We start from the raw sequence: 23,109 nt of genomic DNA, 5'->3' as shown, positions 1-23,109 counted from the left end.
GCCTTCCATGTCTCCAGTGAGAGGCTCCAGGAGCAGGGACAAACTCACAAATGACTGAATCAAACCACTCGGTCTTCCAATCCCAACGGGTCCATTAAACCTTTGTGTCCGCAGCAGTACAGGCTACAAAGCAGTTCTTAATCGTGGTGGGAAAAGTCAGAATTTTGAAAGTAAAATCCCCAGCAGCAAGGGTTGCTTTGACCCTGGAATCAAAGGCTGCGGCCACAATAGGAAGCAGTTAAGCCCCAGGGGTCCTCCCCGCCCCACCCCCTGGCTGTAATTGTAGACAGGTGTGCAATGGCCAGACGAGGCGTGTTGGGTGAAATGCTTCAGGGAAAATAAAAAAGTAATATCGGCTGCAGCTTAGGGGAAATCAAATTTTCCCTTTAGAGCAACATCTCAGGAGACTGTGGCCAACTTCAAGGTGCCTTTATCTAAATACATTCCATTAGGAAAGGGGCAGGAAGAAGCCCTGGCCTCTCCAGGTAACTCAATCAGACTCCGTGGCATTCACAGGGATATCAGTTACCATAAGCCTTGTGGGGCAGCAAGGAGATTAGGAGGAGGATTACCTGCCACTTACTATGTGTCATCAAGGCAAGAACGGCTTCAGCTACAAGCTCTGTTTTTAATCGGGTCCTGGTGGGCTTTTCTCAAAAGGATGGCTGACAGCCGTTCTAAGCATGTTTTAAACTGTCCGTCACATCAGTGATAGGGACTCGCCAGTAGAGAATGACAGCAATGTCAACAGCGGACACTGAAGGAATTTCTGACAAATGGCCTTTTGTGAAATGATGAGAAGTTGGACCAGGAGGTGCTGGCCCTGTTATGGAAACTCCAGGCCCACTTACATGCGCCCTTAAAGTCAACGTTTCTGGGCATATTTCCGCATTCTATTACACTCCTCAAACAGTCTGTGCGCTTGGACCAAGTCAATATGGTTGTCAAGGTGGCATCAACAGGTTTGACACCCCTCTGGGGACAGGAGAAGCCAGCATTAGCCCCCTCTCTGAATCTCAGCAGCAAGACAGGCCTGTGTAGGAGCCAAGAGGCAAGGTGGCTTAAAAAGAGAGTTGGGACCCAAGCCGTTTGACTGTCTACACTAACAGTCACCAGGCTATGAGAGGCGGGCCAAATCCAGCTCACCAGCTGTTTTTATAAATAAAGTTATGCTGGAAGCCAGCCACGCTCATTCATTCACGTATTGTTTATGGCTGCTTTCCCACTGCAGTGGCAGAGTTGAGTAGTAAAGGCGGAAACTGTATGGCCCACAGAGCTTCAATTATTTACTATCTGCCCTTTATAGAAAAAAAAAAGTGGGGGCTGATTCTTGGTCTGCACCATTCCTTAAAGGAGGTCCACAGTCCTGTTAGCCCCAGATCTGCAGAGTGGTGGGGGGAGGAGGACTGGGAATGAGCGTCATGTCTTAACACATTCTAAATTCCAAGATATCGAGAGAATAATTGTGGAAGAGGAAACAGTGCTGAGGCCCAAGAACCAAGAATTCCAGGAGGAGTCATCTCAACTAAGTTGTCTCCACAAAGAATTCAAGTTGACCAGAAGACATAGAGTACTCACTTTTGATTAATTTTCCTAAAGCAGAATGCCCATCAGCCTCAGAGATCTCAGGTGGCTTCCTACGAGCAGGAAAATTAGGAGAGGCCGGCTTTTAACTCCTCCTGACCCTGGCACTGATGCTGTCCACAATTTGCACGCAGACCCCCTTTTATTCCATAATTTCCCACAGAGTTCATTCTTTGCTTCCTGCCTGTCACTGCACAAGGACTGCAAGGCCAGAATGGTCACTCCAACATCTCTCTACACCCTGGCTGTGGTCCCAAATGGAACAACAGGCTGCTCCCTGAACACAGCTTGTTCCCAGGCTGTAGCCTCTACAGAAGTGGCCTGCCTTCCACTGGACCTGCGGACCCCACCTGTCCCACGAGGGTCTTCTCAAGTATATCCATGAAATTCTTCCAGATGCCTCCAGTCAGATGGCTCCTCTCCCTCCCTGAGCCTCCCAAGCAATTCTTCCAAACCTTTCTTGTGGGAATGACCAAATTCTATAACTCATTGGTCTTATCTGCTGCCAGGGAAATTAGTGGTTTCCATTTTTCTTGAGTGCTACAAAGGTGCTGAGATGGGTTTTGTGAGGATGAAAACAACACTTAATGGAAACTCTGCCCACAGACCCTGAATTCCTTTCATATCAGTTGCCCACAGAGGAAGCTGGTGAGTCCTCAGATGGTAACTCTGTCCCTGTGCCTAGAAAAAAGGCTGGGGACCTCCAATAGCCAGAGCCAAGAAGAAAAGCCCAATGAAGACGATGGCAGCTTCGCAGAGCCTCCAGGACAAGGTGAATACACCTGTGCGTTGTGAACGACCAGCCAGGATTAGGCCAGGAGAGAAGGCTGCCTCCTCACTATTTGTGTGGGCAAGGAGGAGAGGACCACTCCAACCAGCACCACCTTCTTCACCCCTCATCCTGGCAAGGAAGATGCAGTGTTGGCCATCAGACAGCCTCAGTTTTGTGCCAGGCACCAGGGGAAGTGGAAAGCAAAACAGGCCAGGTTGCTGTCTCCACAGCACATGCATTCTGGCCCCTGACCCAACCCAGGAAGATGTGTGAGCCCAGAGATTCTGGAAGTAGGAGGGGCCACAGAGCCCTCACCCTCTGCCCTTAAAGGCACTGGGATGTGCCTCCTAGCAGAGGCCAAGGACCATCCATGGGCAGGAGAGAGACAAGGATAACTTAGGACCTTGTCTGAAAGACCCCTCCTGCATCCACCTTGGCAGCCATCATCTTCTTCCAGGGTTGGAGGAGTTTTCAGAGGGTGCCCTTTTGAATCTGAAAGTGGAGAGGTCACTGGGAAGTGAATCCTCATACTGCTCTTGTGATACCAAAGAGAAGAGGCACTTGCAGGAGCCTTGGGCCTCCAGCCATGCCTGGGACTTAGGTGGCAGGCTGGAGGGCTGGTCCCAAGTGTCAGAACAGCCCAATCACCCTCCAGATGGCCTAAGGGTTTGGGGATGGCTGCAGGGGCAGTCCCACAGCCACAGAGTCAGACTGACTCAGGCTGACTCAGGCTGTGTCAGGGCTGGTGTCCCAAGATGGCTCTGAGTCATGGCCCCCGGGTGGAAACTGGGCTCAGATGATGAGAAGGGTTTAGCCCAGATTGCTAATGATGGAGCTGGGGACCCAGGCTGTCTGCACAGGTGGCTGCCTTCAGGCTCTGGGTTGGCTGGCCAGTGGATCCATCTTTGTGCTGAGTGACTCAGAGCAGTAGGTCATTCACCCCCACCCAACCCAGGCTCCTCTGCTCACCTCTGGTTGCGAGGGTGGTTCATGGTCAAGGAGAGGTTCAGCAAGTTTGCCAAAAATGCTCCAAGGCTATCGATACTACTAATTGTTCAGGAGCCCTTCTAGAGCCAGAGCAGGTCCGATTGGCCTCAGGCTCCCCGAGCCCAGCATGGAGCCTGGCACACAGTGAGTGCTTTTGCCGAATGAGACTGTGACTTAGCTCCCCAAGAGGAGCTAATAGACTCCCAAGGGATCTCCTCTTGCCCTAGACTGGACCCTCTTCCCTCTCCTTCCCTCTGGGCTTAACTCAAATATCAAGAGGCTGCAGTGTGCTGCATTACAGGAGGTTTCCTCGGTCTTCTGGGAAATCCTTTAAAAATACAACTTTTCAGCCAGGCGCCGTGGCTCATGCCTGTAATCCCAGCACTTTGGGAGGCCGAGATGGAGGTCAGGAGATCGAGACCATCCTGGCTAACACAGTGAAACCCCATCTCTACTAAACATACAAAAAATTAGCCAGGTGTGGTGGCGGACACCTGTAGTCCCAGCTACTCGGGAGGCTGAGGCAGGAGAATTGAGTGAACCCAGGAGGCCGAGCTTGCAGTGAGCAGAGATCGTGCCACTGCACTCCAGCCTGGGTGACAGAGCAAGACTCCTTCTCAGAAAAAAAAAAAAAAAAAAAAAAATACAACTCTTTGTCTCTCCAATGATCACAAAGTTAAGCTAAGCCTGGGGCCTGACTTCACAGGTTGCTACCTGGTTGGAGATGCCACACAGGTAAGACCTACGGCCCCATGCCCTCCTCTCTGCCATCGAATCTCCCACAATCGTGGGATTTCAGGCACAACCGATACATGGGCGTCAGCTGCGCCTGCTGTCAACACTGCAAAGGCACCGGTGCATGAGCAGAAGAGACAATAGGGGGTCAGGCCTTCCCAGTGACTTCCCAAAGTGGACCTCTAACGTGCTCTAGTCCTTTCTCTCCCAATCCTATGACTCATGCAAGCCCTAAGCATTTCACCCCACCCCTGACAGTTGATGTAGCCTTGGACCTTTTTTTTTTTTTTTTTGAGACAGGGTCTCCAGGCTTGAGTGCATTGGTACAATCATAGCTCACTGCAACCTCGAACTCCCGGGCTCAAGTGACCCTCCTGCCTCAGCCTCCTGAATAGCGGGGACCACAGGTGTGCACCACCACACTCAGCTATTTTTAATTTTTTTTTTTTTTTAAGATCCTAGGTCTCACTGTGTTGCCCAGGCTGGTCTCAAATGCTTAGGCTTAAGCAATCCTTCTGCCTTGGCCTCCCAAAGTGCTGGGATTCCAGGTGTAAGCCACCATGCCCAGTCCAGCCTTGGACCTCGAGTGTCTTAAGCCCTGGCCTTTGCCAAGATCCAAAGAAGGCTTTATCTCTGTCACTATCTCCTCTCCCCATGGAAGAGTCTTGCCTGATCAGAATCAAACTGGGCACAGGCCAGTTCATAACAATGCTTTGAATCCTCAGTGGCCTTCCCAAATGCCAGCCCGAGCAGACATCCCTGTTCAGACACCTGAAGGGGACACCTTCTAAGGATCACTTGTGGAATGACTGTCAAGGGTGGGGGAAGGGTGTCCTCAGCTCCATGCCTTATCCCACAGGAAGAGCCGATGAAGGATAAAGTGCCTCAACACACTCGCTGTCCCAGCCAGGTGCACCAAATCACTGCAGCTAGCCCGCTGGGAAGCAGCTGACAGCTCACAGGTGCCCTCAACCCATGAGGCTCACCAGGCCTGTCCTCACCAAGCCAATGCCCCCCTTGACTGCCCACACGTGCAGGGTCTCTCCCCAGCATGTTCTCCAAACCAGCGGACCAGGCATGCAGCCCTGTGTGTTGCCGGAGAGTGGAGAGCAATCTGTTTCTATCAAACACTGTTTCCATCACCCGTTGCTCTCCCATTGGCTCCTATGCCAATCTCTGCCTTTAACTGGAACCACCATGGCCTCCTCCGAACCACTGGAGAATCCTCCCCCTTCTCCCTTAGCCGCTCCCCCTTCTCCTCCTCTTGTCTCTCTCTCAATTTCTTCCTTTTTTGTACCTTGCACAGGTAATTGTGAGACGGTGAGGGAAAGCCCTTGAGTATTCGGTTCCAAACACTCCCCAGCAGTTCTCAGCAGGGCACAAAGGATCGCGGTGAATGTCACATTGACTTTGCTCCAGCTGCACCTGCCGGCAGGCCTGGCCCCTCCGGTTCACCAGGGGGTCACCGAGCGCTCGCATATTCTCCGATGGCAAGGAGAGCGACTATGTTTTCAGTTCACAGTGAGATTAAATCTACAACGTTTGACCCGTCTAATTTATTTTGTAGCTGACAGAGCAAGGAAAGCCCGTAGTAAGATCTGGATCCATTTCTTCCCCTTAAACAAAACACTGGAATTTGTAGGAAGCCAGCAGCGGCGAGGGGTTTCATTCCGGACCCGAATGGGAAAACAGGGATAATGAGCACTGGACCCCAGAGCTTGGGCAAAGTCGGGCAGGCCCATCACTGCCTGTCCACCAAACTGTAGACATGTGCTGAGCAGCAGGGGTGGCGGGAGGCCCTGGAGGAGTGCGAGCACCAGCTGGGGCGGCCGATCTGGGCAGAGATCAGGACCTCAGCTGAAGTTCGCTCGATTTGGCTGACTTTTTACCATTCCTTTTACATCCTACTTCTCCTGTTTACCTTTCGGCCCAACCCATCCCTTTATCAGCCAAAGCTGTGCCAACGCTCTCCTCCTCCCTCCTACCCCTCTAAAGGTTCTTCCTCGCAGCCAGAGGAAGCACACTCATCCCTGGTTTCCAGGTTGAAGAAATTCAACTGCACTTCCATTCCTGGTCCTGAGCATGGTGAGGGACAGGACAAGTCGGGAATACTTGTCAGCTCCCTTCTAGGGCAGAGAATCGGTGATGTTATTATGAGAAAACAGAGGGGTAGGAGAAGACTTGAAGGATGCAGGATGGTGAGCTGAGGGAAGGCAGGCGGAGTGTGAGCCACTAGGAGACAACCAGGGTGATGACGAAGAAGAGGATGGCAGTGACAGCCGCTAATCTTTGTTGAGAACTGACCAAGGGACTCTCCAAAGCGCTTTCTATTGTTCTGTTTGATCCACAAAGCAACTGGCTGCGGTTGTGTTTTCTCTCCTATTTTACAGGTGAAGACACTAAGGCTCAGAGAGGTGAACGGATTTGCCCGTGATCACACAGCAAAAAGCAGGGAGGCAGGATCTGCATCTACCTCCATTTGATTCCGGGGCCTGGGTTCTTAACAACACTGCCCACAGAAACTTACAGACGCAGACCCAGAGCTGCTAAATGAGGTTTGGGGTCCTCTTGTTGGAGTGCATCAAGTCTTCAAAAGGTGTTTGCAAAGGCCAGTTAGAAATGCGAGTGAGTCCTCTCAGGCACACACCCCTGATGTGGCTAAATCAAATCCCCTCCCAGCCTCAGGGTTCCAGGCCTGTGCAAGGAGGCTCTTCATTAACACTAAGGATGTCTTGAACTATGGGCCCAGGAACTGTAGCTCTGCTGAGATGCATGTGCCCTCTGGGACCAGTATATGAATTTCAGCTCAAGCTGGGGCAGTGCTAGTTATTAATTATAACACATTAATTATGACATTTGGTGAATGCTTGAAACAGAGGACTGTGGCCCACTCCCAAGGCCATAGCTTAGTCTCGTATTTCTCACTTGAGGCCGTGACTAAGCTGCAGAATTAAAGGCAGATGAGCCCTCATGCTGGTTGGCATTCAGGGTGGAGAGGGGAGGGAGGGAATTGTGCCATCGCTAGTCTTTAAAATGCTGACCTTTGCACACAAGAAGCTGAAAAGACATCACACATATAGAGAAGTCCAGGGAAATGTGATAAGAGGTTATGACCCAAAAATGAACACAAACCTTGCAATAATTTCAGCCACTAAACAGTGAAGCAGATTAGGCGTGAGTTTTTTACGGAAAGAACAAGCTTGTATTTTCAATAATTATCCCAAAGTGAAGAAAATGAAGAAACTGGGAGGTGCTACTGGCCACTCTTCTGGTTTGACCAGTGTGCATTTCATCTTTGGACCATTATAAGGGGCCAGTGGAGATGACGCTGGTGTTTTTAAAGAAGAATTTACAACTCTGACCTTGGCTCCCCAGAAGGTAAGAATAAATTCAGCAGGAGAGTCTGCGGTGAGCTCCTTCTGGCATGTGGGTATAGCATTAATAACAACAGCTAACATTCACTGGGCACCTATTATGTGCCACGCAGGGTTTTAAGGAATATTAATAGATTAACTCATTTAATCCTCACTGTGATCCTGTGGCAACAATGTATTTCTCATCACTATCTGACAGATGAAGAATCAAGGCACAGCGGGTGGGAAGAGGGGGCAGTAACCAGTAGTAAACAGTAGCCCAAAGTCTCCCAGCCAGCAAGTGCGAAAGCCAGGAATTGTTCCCAAGGGTCAAACTCCATGGTTTACCTCTGAACCATTCTGCCAGACCACTCAAATTTAGAAGTAAAAGAACCACCTGATGTATATACCCAAAAGAAAGGAAGACATATGTCCTCACAAAAACTTCCACACAAATGTGCCTAGCAGCATTATTTATAGTAGCCAAAATGTGTAAACCACCCAAATGTCCATTAACTGATGAATAGACGAATGTGGTGTGTATGTATTTATATATGTGTGTATATATATATATGCATGTATGTATGTGTATATATATATATATTCACATATATGTACACACACATATACATTCATGCAATGGAATATTATGCACCTACCAAAAGTAATGAAGTCCTGACATGCCACAATGTGGATGAACCTTATTAACATGATGCTAAGCAAAAGAAGGCAGACACAAAAGATCACATATTATATGATTCCATTTGTATGAAATGTCTAGAATAGGCAAGTCCATAGAGATAGAAAGGAGGTGAATGGTTGCCAGTGGCTGGAGAAGGGAAAAATTAAGAATAATTAATAATAGATATGGGTTTCTTTTCAGGGTGATATAAATGTTCTGGAATTAGATAGTAGTGATGGTTGCCCAACATTGTGAATATACTAAATAAAGTCACTGAATTGTACACTGTAAAACAGTAAATTTTATGTTACATAAATTATCTCAATTAAAATTCTTTCTCAAAACAACAAAGAACCACCTGACATATCAGTGATAACACTCTCAGCCTTGCCCTTGGCTGGCCCCTGGGTTGCAGCGTGGCTGCTCCAGCTCCAGCTACCATACACAGACATAATGCATGTAGTGGAAGAGAGGACTTCTCCTCTAAGTGATTGTCTTAGTCTGTTTGTGATGCTGTAACAAAATACCTGAGACTGGGCAACTTATAAACAACAGAAATGCATTTCTCACAGTTCTGGAGGTCAGGAAGTACAAGATCAACACACCCACAGGTTCTGGTCTGCTAAGAGCTCCAGTCTACTTCCAAGATGGCGCCTTGGTGCTGTATCCTCTGGAGGAGACAAATGCTGTGTCCTTACAGGGCAGAAGAGATGAAAGGTCAAAAAGGAGTGAATGAAGTATGAAGCCTCCTTTATAAGGGCATTAATTTATTTACAAGGATGGTCTAATCCTCTTAATCATGGCCTAATCACCTCTTAATAACACTGCATTGAGATTTACATTTCAACATGAATTTTGGAGGGGACACAAACATTTAAACCATAGCAGTGATTTTCAAAGAACAAAGAAGCCTGCCCCCCAACCCCCGCCGCGGCAGAGCAGACATTCTCTCACATTTCAGTGGTCTGGACTGGGTCTCTGGCCCTTCACTAAACCGGCACTGGCAGGGGGTCTAGGGGATTATTGATCTGTTTTGACCAATCAGGATTTACCTTTGAGTTTCTTTTTTTGTCAGGAGGAGTGGACAAAACTAGGACTCTGTCTGAAGAAAGAAAGGCAATGGCCATTTGTAAGCACTCAACAGTGTCTGGGATACCTGTCACTTTAAAATACAGATTCCCAAGGCATGCCCCCAGGGCTTGGTTTAAGAACCCTGCATTTGACACAAGCACTTCGGGTACCTCAGAAAGGAGTGTCCTGCAACCACACTCCAAGAAACATTTTTCAGTTGTTCAAGCTTTCCTGTTTCCCCAGATCTTCATATAATTTACTATTCTCCCCCATGCTTCCTCCTCTGAAAACATACTCCAAAAAGGGACGGAGGAAGGAAGGAAGGGAGGGAAAAGAGGAAGACGAGAGAAAGGACAACATTTCCTGAGCATCTATCCTGGGCTTTTATACACAGCTCCACACTGTCACTTCAAGGCAACTATTATTCTGCCCATTTCAGAGATGTGGAAACTGAGGCTAAGACTATCAGCAACTCACCCAAGGCCATGTAAAAGTGGAGGACAAGGAATTTAGACCTGGGTCCTGGGTCTGGAGCTGCTTCCCCCAGATCCTTCCTTCTCACCAGACACACTGATCAACAGACCAACACATAGAACTTCTAGCTTAACGGAGGGTCCAACTTGCCTAGAAAGTGATGGTCTCTTACCAAAGAGAGTTCAAGACTTGTACCTGGAATAGAAAGTCTTTCATTTTTTTCATATCAGAAAAAAAAACAAATAAAGAAAAAATTACTCATTCTCCCAGTATTAAATTTGTGCACCAACACCCTTTGGCCTTTTTTGCTTTGATAGTGTATTTTTTTCTGCACTTGGCTTTGAAGTCACTAAAAAGATAAACTGAATGCAGCCAATCAGCATGCATTTATGCTAAAAAGACAAGCATTCAGAATGCACCTACTTCCATTTGTCTAAAGCTCTGTGCCCCCACACCAGTGGGTCTATTTGGTACTTTATCAGAAGTGCTTTCACCTAGAACCAGCTCATTCCCCTCTTCCATCAAAAGCGCTTTTTTCCCCTTCCGCTTCCCAAGTTCTTTTCTATGGATTAAGAACCCCTTGGGACTATGGTTTTAGAAGAAGTAGAAATCTGAATTTCAATGTAAATGTCAACTGTGCACTCAATTTCCCTTGAGATTTTCCCAGGACTGTTCCTGAGGGAGGAATCCAGAAGTCACTTGCCATAAACATTACTATTGGAAGTTCTCAGACAGAAAGAACTTCTATCTGGCTACCAAGAAGACACGTGTGAAGGCTTTGGGGCAAGGGAGTTCAGACGTGATGGCAGTCTCCAAAGAAAGGTATCAGCTGGGCTGGGATGTTGAAATACAGAGTAGGGGCTGAGAAGGTGAAGTTCTGAGCATTCAGGGAAAGGTTGGTTTTTCTGTTTTGTTTTTTGAGAAAGGTCTCTCTCTGTCACCCAGGCTGGAGTGCAGTGGTGCGACCATAGCTCACTGCAGCCTTGACCTCCCGAGCCCGAGCAGTCCTCTTTCCTCAGCCTCCCAAGTAGCTGGGACTACAGGCATATATGCCACTGTGCCCAGCTAATCATTATTATTATTTTGGTAGAGGCGAGGTGTTGCTCTATTGCCAGGACTGGTCTTGAATTCCTGGGCTAAAGCAATCCTCCTGCCTCGGCCTCTCAAAGTGATGGGATTACAAGTATGAGCCACCACACCCAGCCTCAGGGCAAGGTCTTATTTGTGCAAATCTAACTGAGTTGCTGGTGAACATACTTGTGAAATCACCCACGTAGATTGGGAACAGCTCATTAATCTGCAGGTTGGGTAGAGAAAAAAAAAGCTCCATGGGAGGCTGGAATTCCTGTGGGGCCTGGCAAGTAAAGAAGGATTTCCATGGAAGGAAGAAGGCAGTGACTTATAAGAGTAAGTGCTTGTGGGCAGAGAGTTTCTAGCAAGGGAGGGCTGCAGCCCAGGCAGAGCCAGGCTTGAAAACTAAGAACATTTGCACAAAAACCCTGTGAGCTAAGTCTGATTCGTTAGCCTTAAAAAGTAAAGTGTTTCTGGGAACATCCCTTGAGCATCAGGGAAGCTCCGATGCAAAGTCCTCTCACGTGCAGTAGATGACAGGTTCTCAGGAGATGAAGGATTTGGCAACATGGAGGAGAAGGATCTGCCAGCACTGTCTTCCAGCCCCCAAGGCAGGATCATTTCAAGCTAATAGAGCATTACCTCTATAGAGTTAGCTAAGTCAGCAGCACATCAGACATGCGAGGACTCCTGTGAGATGGGTGGGCTTCTGTGAAACACTGACCTAAGGAATTAGTGTAAGAAGGCATCAGCACAGTTCACACCAGAAGGGCACCAATGACAACGTGGCCAACCTTCTGCCTGCGCGCCAGGCACTGCTCCAAGCGCTTAGCCTGCATCATCTCATTTAGCTCATCTCCAGCTCACCACAACCCCCAAAGGAGTTTCTGTTATTATCATTCCCATTCTACAGTTGGGGAAACTAAAGATCAGAGAGAGGTAACAGGGCCTGGGTCATACAATTCATAAATGGTGGAAACAAGTTCCAGTCTCAGAGAGCCCCACTCCAGGGCCGGTTTTCTCTCCACAAGGAGTTGAATCGATACTTATTGGCTTGAATGTGAGTCAACGATCCCCGCCTTTATTGATCCCAACTCTCTTCATTAGGGTTGTGACCTCCATGCTGACCCTTCACTGAGGACCTTAGATGAAGCGGGCACTAATTCAAGAGGAAACGTCCAGGCCGTTCCATCTGCCATCATGTCATCCTTTGGAGGAACTGAAAGCAAGTCTCCCAATTTATATGTTTGCATCTCAAGTTGGGAAATGTCCTATTAAAACACCAACTAAAAGAATGCAACTCAGAAAAGTCTGGGGCTGAGTCTTCACTTAGACATATGCAAAACCATGCCCAAATTACGCTACTCACTTTTCATCCTGCTGTTAAACTGTCATGATGGGAAATAAACAAAGTCCCAGTGCACTGTTTGGCAATTAGCAATTATATCTCAACCTCTTTGGTAGCCTTCACACTGCTCTGTAATTGTGAGATTAAAAAGCTATAATTCACGTGGTTGGCTATACGTGTGTGGATATCTTGCTACCACAAAGCAATTACCCAAGAGTCATTATCCTCATAAAGTAATCTGCAATTGTAGGTAAATAATGATTATGTAGCTAACAAATTCTGTATTATTGACCCTTAAAATAAATATTAAGATTTATCTTTTCATGCAGCCATATATGTTATATAAATTCTAGGCCTCCGAGGTAGAGTTGCTTTAAACTAACAGAACATGAGATAGATTTGCATGGTACTTCTGAGTCTACAAAATACTGTGAGGTGCCTCTTATTCACGATCCACACGATCATGACATAGAGAAGTCATGGTAACTTAAGTCAGGTAACTTAATTCTCCATGTTTTACAGAGAAGTTTGAGTCTCAGAGAGGCAAAGTAACCCATCTAAACAGACATAAAATTCCTTTTCTTAGGGACCCTTAAGTGCATGAATAACTCTCTCCCTGGACTGCCTGCCCTTCCCCTCCCAAGGCTCATGGACTAAGCCCAGGACTTTTCCTTCCCTTTAGAATGCTATGACTGTAGTCCACGTCAACGAAATAGAATAATTCATGCTATAATGACATTCCCTCCCCCACAAAATCAAAAGGCACTATATACTTCAACTGTACTTTATTGCCTTGTTCAGTAAAGTTAGCCAAAGGTCATAATTCTTTCATTGTGTCTATACAAAGCCAAATGGCCATTTGAAAAATGTGAAGCTAAAAATGTTCAAATGAAATGATTCCATATCTACCACTTGAATTGTATTACTTGCCTCAGTTTGACCAATATTATCATAAATGCAGCCTGATTGCTTTGTAAAAACAGAGTCAAGAGCCACAGCAAGGAAGTCCCCACAGCATCTGGCCCACAGGACAGGACTTCAGATCTGAGCTGCTCAAACTCTTGCTTTCAGAGACCCTCATGTGGAAACAAGATGGGCTTCATCCTCTTTTATATGGTCATAGAATCGCAGCCATTGAGAACCTGACGTTTCTTTGATTCCTTCCTTTTATCACTAAAAAAATACACACTGAAGCCCTACTCTGTGCCAAGCAATGACCCTGGGGCCCCCATATGAGCAGGATAGGTGGGCCTTCTGCCTTGCAGTGCCTGGCATCCATCCCAGATGGGGAAAGGAAAGGCAGGAAGAGGAGAGGTGATGATCCCATTTCGAAGGCAGGCTTGGATGCTGTTCAGATTCCAAAGTTTTATTAAATTATATCCATTTTCCTCTATTTCTATGTCAGTATCTTTAAAATATCCCAAGTTTTATTCTTCCTTTATTAAAAACAAAATAATAATTTAACAGAAAAATCACCAAGTCAGTCTGTAGGTAAGTATGTGTCACCCCAGTGAAGCTGGGTCCCAAGTGGTTTAGTCTCTGAATGGCATCATGGTCAAATAAGCGTGGTCTGGCAACCAAAAATTTATTACAGCATTTCAACTTCTCTACATACATTTCTTCTTACACTCATTCCTACATACATGCATACATGAATACATACATACATATATACATACATGAAGGGAATATGTGGCCCAGGACACTTCTTAAATTAGTTTTCCATTGTGTCACACTGCAGCTGCTCAACTACTCCTCTCTTCCAGACATCTAGAAGACTCCAGTGGCTTCCTTTGAGGGTCCTCCCAGCAATATTGCCCCCAGCCCCCAGTCTATACACTTTTCCCCCTCTACCTCTTCTCTTCCTCCTGAGCCTGCCACAAATGTCCAAGAAACCTCTCTGGTGATGAAGGGTGCTTCTGAGAATGGGGAGGAGCAAAGGCCGAATGGACAACCCCAGAATGTCCCTATATTAATGAATCATGCCCCTCCATTTGGATATTTACAATCAAGTTCTCTCTATGGAGTCTTTTAAATAGATCACCAATTTTAAATAGATCACCAAAGTGGGCTACTGATGAAGTCTGTAGAATTCCCATCTCTGGAGATAATGAAAAACAAAAACAGGAGATTCACACTGGGGCTGATTGGAGGCATCAAAATATTTGTTTAACATCTGCTTTCGTAGGGATGGTGAGGGCCAGCCACAATCAGCGCCATTGTTCCTGGAGCTAATCTCATAGATTTACCCCTTTCTTGAGTTTTAATTGAATTGCCCTACAGGTAAATACACGGAGCCCTTTCCAGTGCAGACACCCTGTGTGTGGGTATCATCCTTGCCCCGGATTCTTTGTGTGTCAAACGCAAGCCACTCCAGACCCCCAGAGTCCAAAGTAGTTAATTAACAGAAATCAAAGGAGCCTTTGTTGCTGCCCCAAATCTTCCTCTCTTCTCCAGATGGGGACAGATTCACTCACAATTTAGTTCCATTTCTGAGAATAGTTTCTCAGGTTTCCCTTGTCGGTGACTAGAAAGGGCCAGGTGCCATCAAGGACTCCTGCTCCTGGGTCTCTGCCAAAGACTGAATCAAAGGAAGCAGAAAGGCCTCAAATCAGTGGTCCAGGACCATCAGGGACCATGAGCCTATTGGATGGGGTCCAGGTTGGGGGTGGTGTAACCTGCAGAGAGAAGTGAGGGGGCTGGGGTGGGGGCTGCCGTGGAGGGTGATTGATGATGTCACAGAGCACTGCCTAGAGCAGAAGCCCCAAAGGAGGGGGCTCTGAGGCCTCGGGGGCTCTGCTCACCACCCGCCCACTGGAGACCCCATGCAAGCAGAGTCTAAAGGCACCATGCTGGTGCCTGCTCACTTCGATGAAAGGTCAGAGTCAGAATTAGCTTTAAGAAATAAAAAATAAGGGGGCTGCTTTAGGCATCAGCTTTATAGAATCAGAACAGTCCAGAATAAGCAAAGGGCATTCCTTCTGTCTTCAGCCAGGTCCAGGTTATAAAGAGGGAGGAGTAGCGATGAGGTGCAGCAGAGAGGATATGGTATTCAAAAGTCATAAAGAATATGGACAAGTGAACCAGGACTTTAAAACCCAGGACCCCGGGAGAAGGAAAACATCACATGCAATGTCTAATTCAATAAGCACAAATCTTTGCACAGTGGATATTTGCCTAGGAAAGAATTGACACTCAAAGAGGAGATCGTCAATACTTAGCACCACCCAGCTGGGATTAAACCCAGGCCTGTCAGACTCCAGAACCTGTGCTTTTCCCAAGAAATCATGTGGCTTCCTGCAAAAACTAGAAAGCACTTTTTGGAGCTTGAAGGAGACAGTTTTAAAAATGAAAGGCGGTTCTGCTTCATACAGTGTGTAATGAGGTGCCAGGGTTTATTTTAATGCTAAGAACCAAGCATAAGCTGAAAATAGACGTAGATTCAAGAATATTTTCATATGGTGCTTATGCAGACCCAGGGGCCAGATAAGAAGGAAGGGGAAAGGGAAGGAGGAAGTGAGGAAGGGATGGGGAGCAGTAGTGAGGCCCCATTCTCTTTTATTGTCAGCTCAGCACATAATTTATATCTATACCTCCTGTCTATCTACCTACCCATCCATCAATATAGATATGCCTTTAATTGTTTTTAAATCATCTTAAAATTCCACTGGTAAAATAATAAGTTTAAAATTAACAGTTTTGGCCAATCATTTTTGCCAGGTGGGTCTGGAAATACTGGGGCCAATCACATGAACCCGCAAAAAGAAAGAGCTCCCCCCTCTGCTCTGACCGTACCTCTGTGTGCCAAGCCTTCAGCATGACATGAGCACCTGGGCGTTTTCAAGGCCCCCAGGACATACAAGGCCATGTTTGCTTCTCTGCAGGAGCCCAGGTTTCACCAGCTCCATCAAAAGGGGAGTTTGAGTGATGGTTGCTGGAGCTACTACACAGTGACTCTCCCCACCCGCCATGTTGGTGCTGTGCTTGGCGGAGGGAGTGCTGTCCCTGGGCTCAAGTCTTGTTCCACTTTCTCGCGTTGGGTGGTTGTGGGATCTCTCAGAGCCCTAGATGAGGTCAGCGAGATGGGAAAATGAGCACTCCCTTTCCAGGATTCGCTGAGAATGAGTGAGGTGCTGCATTCAAACTGCAGGATATGAGATGCGTATTGATACTGGGAGAGAGAGATTGTAGGGTTTGTAAATTTCCACTCCACCCCACGGTGCATCGTGAAGCTGCTCCCACTTGGGTCTTCCATCCTGGGAGTTCCTGGCAGCACCGAATACCAGGAGATCAGGAGCCCTGCAATTTTATTAGCATGTGTGACATGGGGCTTTCCCTCATTTGTCCTAAACAAAACAACTCGCAATGGTGAAAAGTCAAGTAGTTCAGAAAACAGCGTTTTGTGAAATACAATTCTCAGTGAACTGGGAGCAATATCAACTGAAAATAAATACATAAATAAGAATCATCATAAAAATGAATAGAATCTACTAAAACCAAAGGGGACAGAAAAGCCTCAACCTCAACACTGTTTCAAATTGAGTCATAAAGTGAATTCCCAAAATGCACCAAAGGCACGTGCTACCAGCCTGGAGCCCTGCCCTACACCCTTGAGCCACTCCATCCCGCCCACCATCTAAGCTCCCCGAGATGGCAGCATCTAGGTTGTCCAGAGCTCAGTGCCAGGCCTAGATCGCAGCCGGCTAGTTCCTGCTCTTCTCCCCATCCTCTCCCAGTCTGAGTCACGCTAGTTCCTCAAAGTCTGTGCAGCGCTCTCTCCCACTTCCATCCCCACTGCATGGAACAGTTTTCCTTCTTCCGACATCACCTTTCATCCTTATCTTTTACCTGGGAACATCCTAGCAACCTTACACTCTTCCAGCATCAGCTTGAAGTCCTTTCCCCTGGAGGCTCCATCCCAGTGTGGCAGGGTGCCCATGGGTGCCTTCCAGCAGCATCTGTTCTGTGGTCACCCTGCCCTGAAACCCCTTCCAGGCTGTCAACCACCTTAGGCAGGACTGGCCCACTTGTCCCCACTGCACCTGTAATGCCCAGGTCAGTGCCTGGTGCTTCATAGATCCTCAGTAATGCCATGTTTGGAGAGGGTGTTTGCCAGTCCAGGGCTGTGCCCTCTCACTTCTGGCAGGAGAAGCCATGAAGTCACTGGTTGTTCTTTTCAGCCTCAGAGGAATGGGCAGAACACAAGCCCCCATATGTTGCTTTCTAGCAGTCTTAGTGAAATTCCCTGGATCTCTTTCCAAATCCACAGATGAAGACAACTTTATTATGAACTTTCTAGAGAGCCCTGGCCTTGCCCTGCATTGCTGTCTGAGCCTCCGGTCTACACTAATCCCCAAAGCACACGGCAGGGCAGCCCAATAACCAGCCACCCCTTCTCCTTCCCAGCCTCCCCGTCACCTCTAGGACATAACCAAACCGTGGCAGTGTGGCTGGGAGACATTTATCACGGAATTACAGCTCCGGGATGCAGTCTCCATGGCTGTGACGTGATGACTGTGTATTTCACGCCTCTCAGTTTCCCAGCTGGGATTCAGAGATTTAAAGACATGGGAGATGTATTTTTAAATTTATGAGAGGGCCATTGATTTAATTAATTGTGCCAGAAGAGTGCAGTCAGTCACAATAAGAATTCTTAAAGGCGAAGGGGACCAAAGGAGGCTGGTCTCAACTGTTTGGGGCTGATAAAGCTTGTGTTTCTTCAATAAAGCTATCTTGCTAAGGATCTGGGTGTAGAACAAATTCTTTAGAGGGCATGTCCATAGGCAGATGATGCACCCACAAGCATTTGGGGAAACACCCAATTGGGGAAACACCCACCAAAACAGCTCTTCTTTGAGAAACTCCGTGTAATATGATCCTTCAAAAAGGACAAAAACCGATTCATCTGCCAGAAGTAGCTTCTCCTTTCACACTGGTTCATTCTGTCATCTGATTGGCGCTGGCTGGGCTGGAGCCCATTCTCCTGGATTCTGGGAATTACGTTTTCCCCAGCAGCTACACTAAAGACAATGTAGTCCCGTTGGCTGACCAACTCCCAGATTCATGCACCAAAGACACCTGCAGCCTGCCTGGTCCAACCTGCAAATTTTACAGATGGGAAAACTCAGTCCTGGAGGCCTTTCCTGGTGAGAGACAAAGCTAGGGTCAGAATTCAAGTTTCCTGATCCCATTCAGAGCTCTTTCTGCTGATGGTACCCTCTCTCTTGGCTGGGAGGGCCTCAGCTAGTATTTTTTTCAAAATGTGCAATTATTTTCTTTACTTTTAGATTTTAACTCTTGCACAGGATGTTTTAAATGAACTTAGGGTAATTTCTGCCAGAATTACCACCTCTTTTTCTTTCTATGCACTTACAATAACATCAACATTTGACCCTGGTATCTTAAACCCAGAGGCTGGGCCTGAGCAGAAACACAGCCCAGTAGACACCAAGGTCGAGGCTGGGGTGAAATCACTTCCACTGCCAACTGAACTCCATGTTTCTGTTCTGGAAGATCTAATGGAGAACCCAGGAGAGAGGACAGCAGGGAGGAGAAGGCAGCCCTAATTCAGATGCAGATGTCACTTAGAACTTTTTACTTACACCTATAAGAGGAGTCTGTCAATATCAGAGACATGCTGGCTGTCATCTGGATATGATCCCCCAGATCGTCTCCAATCAAGAACTCTTAGAAAGGGCAGGTGGGTAAGTCTGAGACTTTACAGTCAGAACTGGCAAGTAGCATTGCTTACCCCAGAAAACCTTTCTTTACCCTATGCCACCCATCCTAGGTCATTCGTATCCCCCAACACGAGGCTTCTCTCTCTTCTTGAACACCATTGTGACAGTGCAGGCTGGGTGTCTGTTGGCCCATCTGACTCCCCACTGGCCTGGGAGCTCTTTGAAAGCAGGGACCTTGTCTGTGCTGTTGCATCTTACTGTTCTAGCAGAGTGCCTGGCACATAATATGTGCTCAAGAAATGCCAATGGCTTGAATGAATGAACAACCTCAGAGATCTGGCTCATTCACTCACTTTATAGAAGAGGAAACTAAGGTCCAAAGGGGTCAAGTGGGAAATTAGAAGTGGAACCAGAGCAAGGATCAGGGCCCCCCCACCGACTTCTCTGGACTTCATATCTTTGTGAATTTACAAGGAAGCAATAAGGGTTAACCTGAACTGCTTTGTTCTGCTGTCCCAGTGTCATGCAAACCTCCTTTTCTCCACCTCTCACTCTCCAGTCCACTGCCAAGGCCTTGGAAATCCTGCAAGTTTTTATGCAAATGACCTTTGGAAACTAAAAGAAGCCAATGTTTATTTTTCATTCAAAGGTCCAGATGGGTTATATCTGCTGGGCCTGGCTGTGCCCCTGCTATCAGATGGGCATGCAAATGACCCCACTAGAAAAGACCTGGAAGAGAATAGCTCTGTTTCCAAACACACAGACATTTGCCTGGACATTTCCCTAACTCATTCCTCTTTTCCATTTCAAACAATATACGGATCTCACAATTCCCCAGCCTAGTAAAATTCTAACAGCAGGTCGATAGAGGCCTATTGACTGGGAAGAACTTAACTGCCTTCCAGCTAGGCAGTGAGAAGTGGCCTTACCTCCTCACCTCAGCACCCAGAAATTTAAATCTAGCATGAGACCCACTTTACTAAGAAAAAAGAAGACGGGCCATTTGCCACCATCAGGGACCCGGGGCACCTGGGAGGAAGCCCTTTGATGAAGGCCCTTAGAAAGAGCCATTGCAAACTAAGAACCATTATTCTAGGTCATCGGCTCAGAATATCAAGATGCGAGTTTTTTAAATGCTAGTTTTATCCCCAGTTCCCAACTGCCTGTGTCATTGGGAGGGCCTAATGACCAACCTCTGAGCACTATGAGATTACTCCAGGCCAGGACAGGTAGATCTTAACCCACAGGCAAAGCACAGGCCTTCCTGTGATGCCATTTTGAAATGATCTCAAGCACTTACATAGTTTGCTACATGAATGACATATGTTTTACTGTGTATTCCACACTCCCTTTGAGAGTGGGATATCTCCTCAGACCTTCTGTGTGAAAACTTGGAGTGAACTCCCTCCTCTCAGGAATGTGATGTCAAACCTTATCAGAATTCCCATTTGTGAGTTATGGACCTCAACTACTGGACTTCAGAATACATATTCTGTTACCAAGAGTTTAATGGACATTTGGAGAGCTTAGGCCATGGTAGTCTACACTGTTGGCTGCTTCTAAAGACAACCAGTGTGTCTGCCATCACAGCTGCTTCTCCAACACCAAGAGCTCAGGTGCAACTGGGCGACACCCTGTTAGCCTCGGGACTAATCACAAGCTCCAGCACAGTCCCCCAGTATGGAGGGTCCTTACACTGGACCTCCAGATCTCTGCCCTGATGGTTGAGCCAGCTTCTCTGAGAGCTGCTTGTAGGAAGGTATACTCCAAACTTTACTCAGACCTTACCTTCCCCAGAGAGACCTGCTTCCATCCCAACTGAGCAACCAGACTGTAATAATTTTGGAACCCACTCGCTAAGTGGTTAATGTACTTTATCTATCAAGCAGATTCCCTGTGAGCTTTCTTCTCTTTATCCTTTAAGCATCGTGACCCTAAGAAGAGATTTTTTTTGGTACGGCAATACACTATGAAATTCAAAAAATCATACTTTGATCATCTCCTTATTTCCACCGTATATAACATTCTCCCTTCCCAGGAAGGACAGACCTAGGGGCCTTGTTTTAGGGTCCCTGGGACCCATCTGGATCCTGAAGAGAAAACTGGTTGCAGGAAGCCACCTCTCTGAGCAGGAATATGACATACTTACCATGGGACCCAGCAATTTCACTCTCGAGTCCAGACAAAAGCTGTACACCAATGTTTAGAGAAGCTTTATTCACAATAGCCCAAAATGGCAAGTAATGCAAATGTCCACTGATTGGGGAAAAGATAAATGGTGGGGTATCCAAATAAGTGAATACTGTTTGGCAATAAAGGAGTAAACTACTGATGGCTATAACAGGAGTGACTTTTAGAGCATTATGCTAAATAGAAGCCCAGGCTTGGAGTGGAAGGCTATAAAGGAGTGTGTTCGTCCATTTTGCATTGCTATAAAGGAATATCTGAAGCTGGGTAATCTATAAAGAAAAGAGGTTGATTTGGTTCATGGGTCTACAGACTTTACAAGAAGCATAGCTCTAGCATCTGCTTCCGGTGAGAGCCTTGGGAAGCTTCCATTCATGGTGGGAGGCGAAGGGGGAGCAGGTGTGGCCCATGGTGAGAGAGAGAGAGAGAGAGAGAGAGAGAGAGAGAGAGAGAGAGAGCAAGAGAGATGCCAGGCTCTTTTAAATAGCCAGCTCTTACGTGAATTAATAGAGCCAACACTCACTCATTACCACCAGGGCATCACGAAGCCGTTCACGAGGGATCCACCCCGATGACCCGACCACCTCCCACCAGACCCACCTACAACTCTGGGGATCACATTTCAACATGAGATTTGGAGGGGACAAATCCAAACTATATTACTTTGCGAGGTGATGGGAGTACTTTCCATCTGATTATGGAGATGGTTGTACAACTGCCTACATGTGTCAAAATTTATCAAATTATACACTTGAAATTGGTGAATTTTATTGCATATAACTTACACCTCAATAAGAATGATTTTTTAAAAGAAGAAGTAGTATCATCAAGGTGAGGTCATTTCTGTTGAATTACAGATTAACCTTCTCTGAGGATTCTCATTATCTACCTCAACAATGGTATTGAAAACACACACCAAAAAACCTCTTCCTTACAGAGTCACAGGACAGGAGTGCCAGAGAACAAGAATGTTTCCCCCTTTTAACCCAGGATAAGCTGTTCATCCCTGTGGAGGGGAGAGAGTGGAGACTTCAAAGGCCAAGTTGATACTCAGTTCTGCCACTGGCTGGCTGGGTGAACTTGAGAGAGAGTCCAACTCTGAATTCTCTTATCTGTGAAATACCAATAAAAATAGCACATCCCAGGGTGGAAATAGCCCAAGTGTCCTTCAGCAGATAAACAAACTGTGGTCTGTGCACACAATGGAATATGACTCAGCCATAAAAAGGAATGGAGTTCTGACACATGAGCCAGCATGGATGAACCTTGAAAACATGCTAAGAAGCCAGGCATGAAAGCACATGCATTGTATAGCTCTTTTCCCATGAAATGCCCAGAACAAGTGCATCCAGAGAAGCAGAAGGCATATGGTCATTGACAGGCTAGGAGGAGAAATGGAAAAAACTCTTCAGTGGGTACAGAGTTTTGTTTGGGATGATGCAAATGGTTTGAACTAGATACAGGTGGTGGCTGTAGAACACTGTGATGTACTAAATACCACCCAATCGTTCCCTTTAAAATGGTCAATTTTATATTGTATAAATTTCATCTCAATTTTTAAAAGTAGCACTTCCCTCCTTGGTGCAGGAGGGATGGAGAAAATGTGTAAGACAGGAAGCACCTCCGTGACGTGCCACTGAGCTTGCACCCCGGCCTTTTTTCTGGAGACTCCAAACTCCTGTGGCTCGTGTGTGCCGCCTCCTCTACAGGAGGTGACAGCAGCTCCTGGAGATGGCAGCCTCCCACGCCAGTCCAGACCCCAGCCTCCAAACCCCTATCCCTGCTGCCCCTTGAAGGCTTCCCCTACCTGGAATTAGGCTTGGACTGGAAGATGAGCCACTTAGGAAAATAACATCATTTGTGTGTCACGGGCCCTGCCCTGGTCCCAAGTGCCGACATCTGATCCCTGTCCTCTGACCCCGGCTCTGACCCATGCCTAATCCCATGGCCATGCCAACAGCAGCCCAGACCTGTCAGGAAAGCAGCTTTCCCAAGGAGGACCAGACAAGCCTTGACTCCTGGCAGCTTTTGCCTTTTGAGGGGCCGGTTAGACCAGGTATACAGAGCACAGTGCAGGATGGCCCAGGAGATTTTTAACAGGCTTGTAAGGAGGGGACTAATTAGTATCTCATCAGAATCTTATTAGTGCGGGAACATATTGAGGA

General features: G+C 47.0%; 1 long non-coding RNA gene across 2 annotated transcripts in view; it reads right to left on the bottom strand.

Moving 5' to 3' along the window:
* The window catches only part of LOC129524906 (uncharacterized), a 167,820-nt gene that overhangs the window by 71,653 nt on the left and 73,058 nt on the right, over positions 1-23,109 (bottom strand). The window contains exons 1-2 of one of the 2 annotated variants that reach the window (XR_010135302.1): positions 13,757-14,733; positions 8,719-8,806 (exon numbers count right to left, since the gene is read on the bottom strand). This is a non-coding gene — a long non-coding RNA (uncharacterized lncRNA). Of the gene's footprint in view, positions 1-8,718; positions 8,807-13,756; positions 14,734-23,109 lie in introns of those variants that run through there. The other variant, XR_010135301.1, reaches the window with a different exon arrangement.

This window comes from Gorilla gorilla, chromosome 8 (assembly GCF_029281585.2).
Source record: "Gorilla gorilla gorilla isolate KB3781 chromosome 8, NHGRI_mGorGor1-v2.1_pri, whole genome shotgun sequence".
In the NCBI taxonomy this organism is placed as follows: domain Eukaryota; kingdom Metazoa; phylum Chordata; class Mammalia; order Primates; family Hominidae; genus Gorilla; species Gorilla gorilla.
Note: the sequence above shows the minus strand (reverse complement) of the source record. Positions and strands in the feature narration are given on the sequence as shown.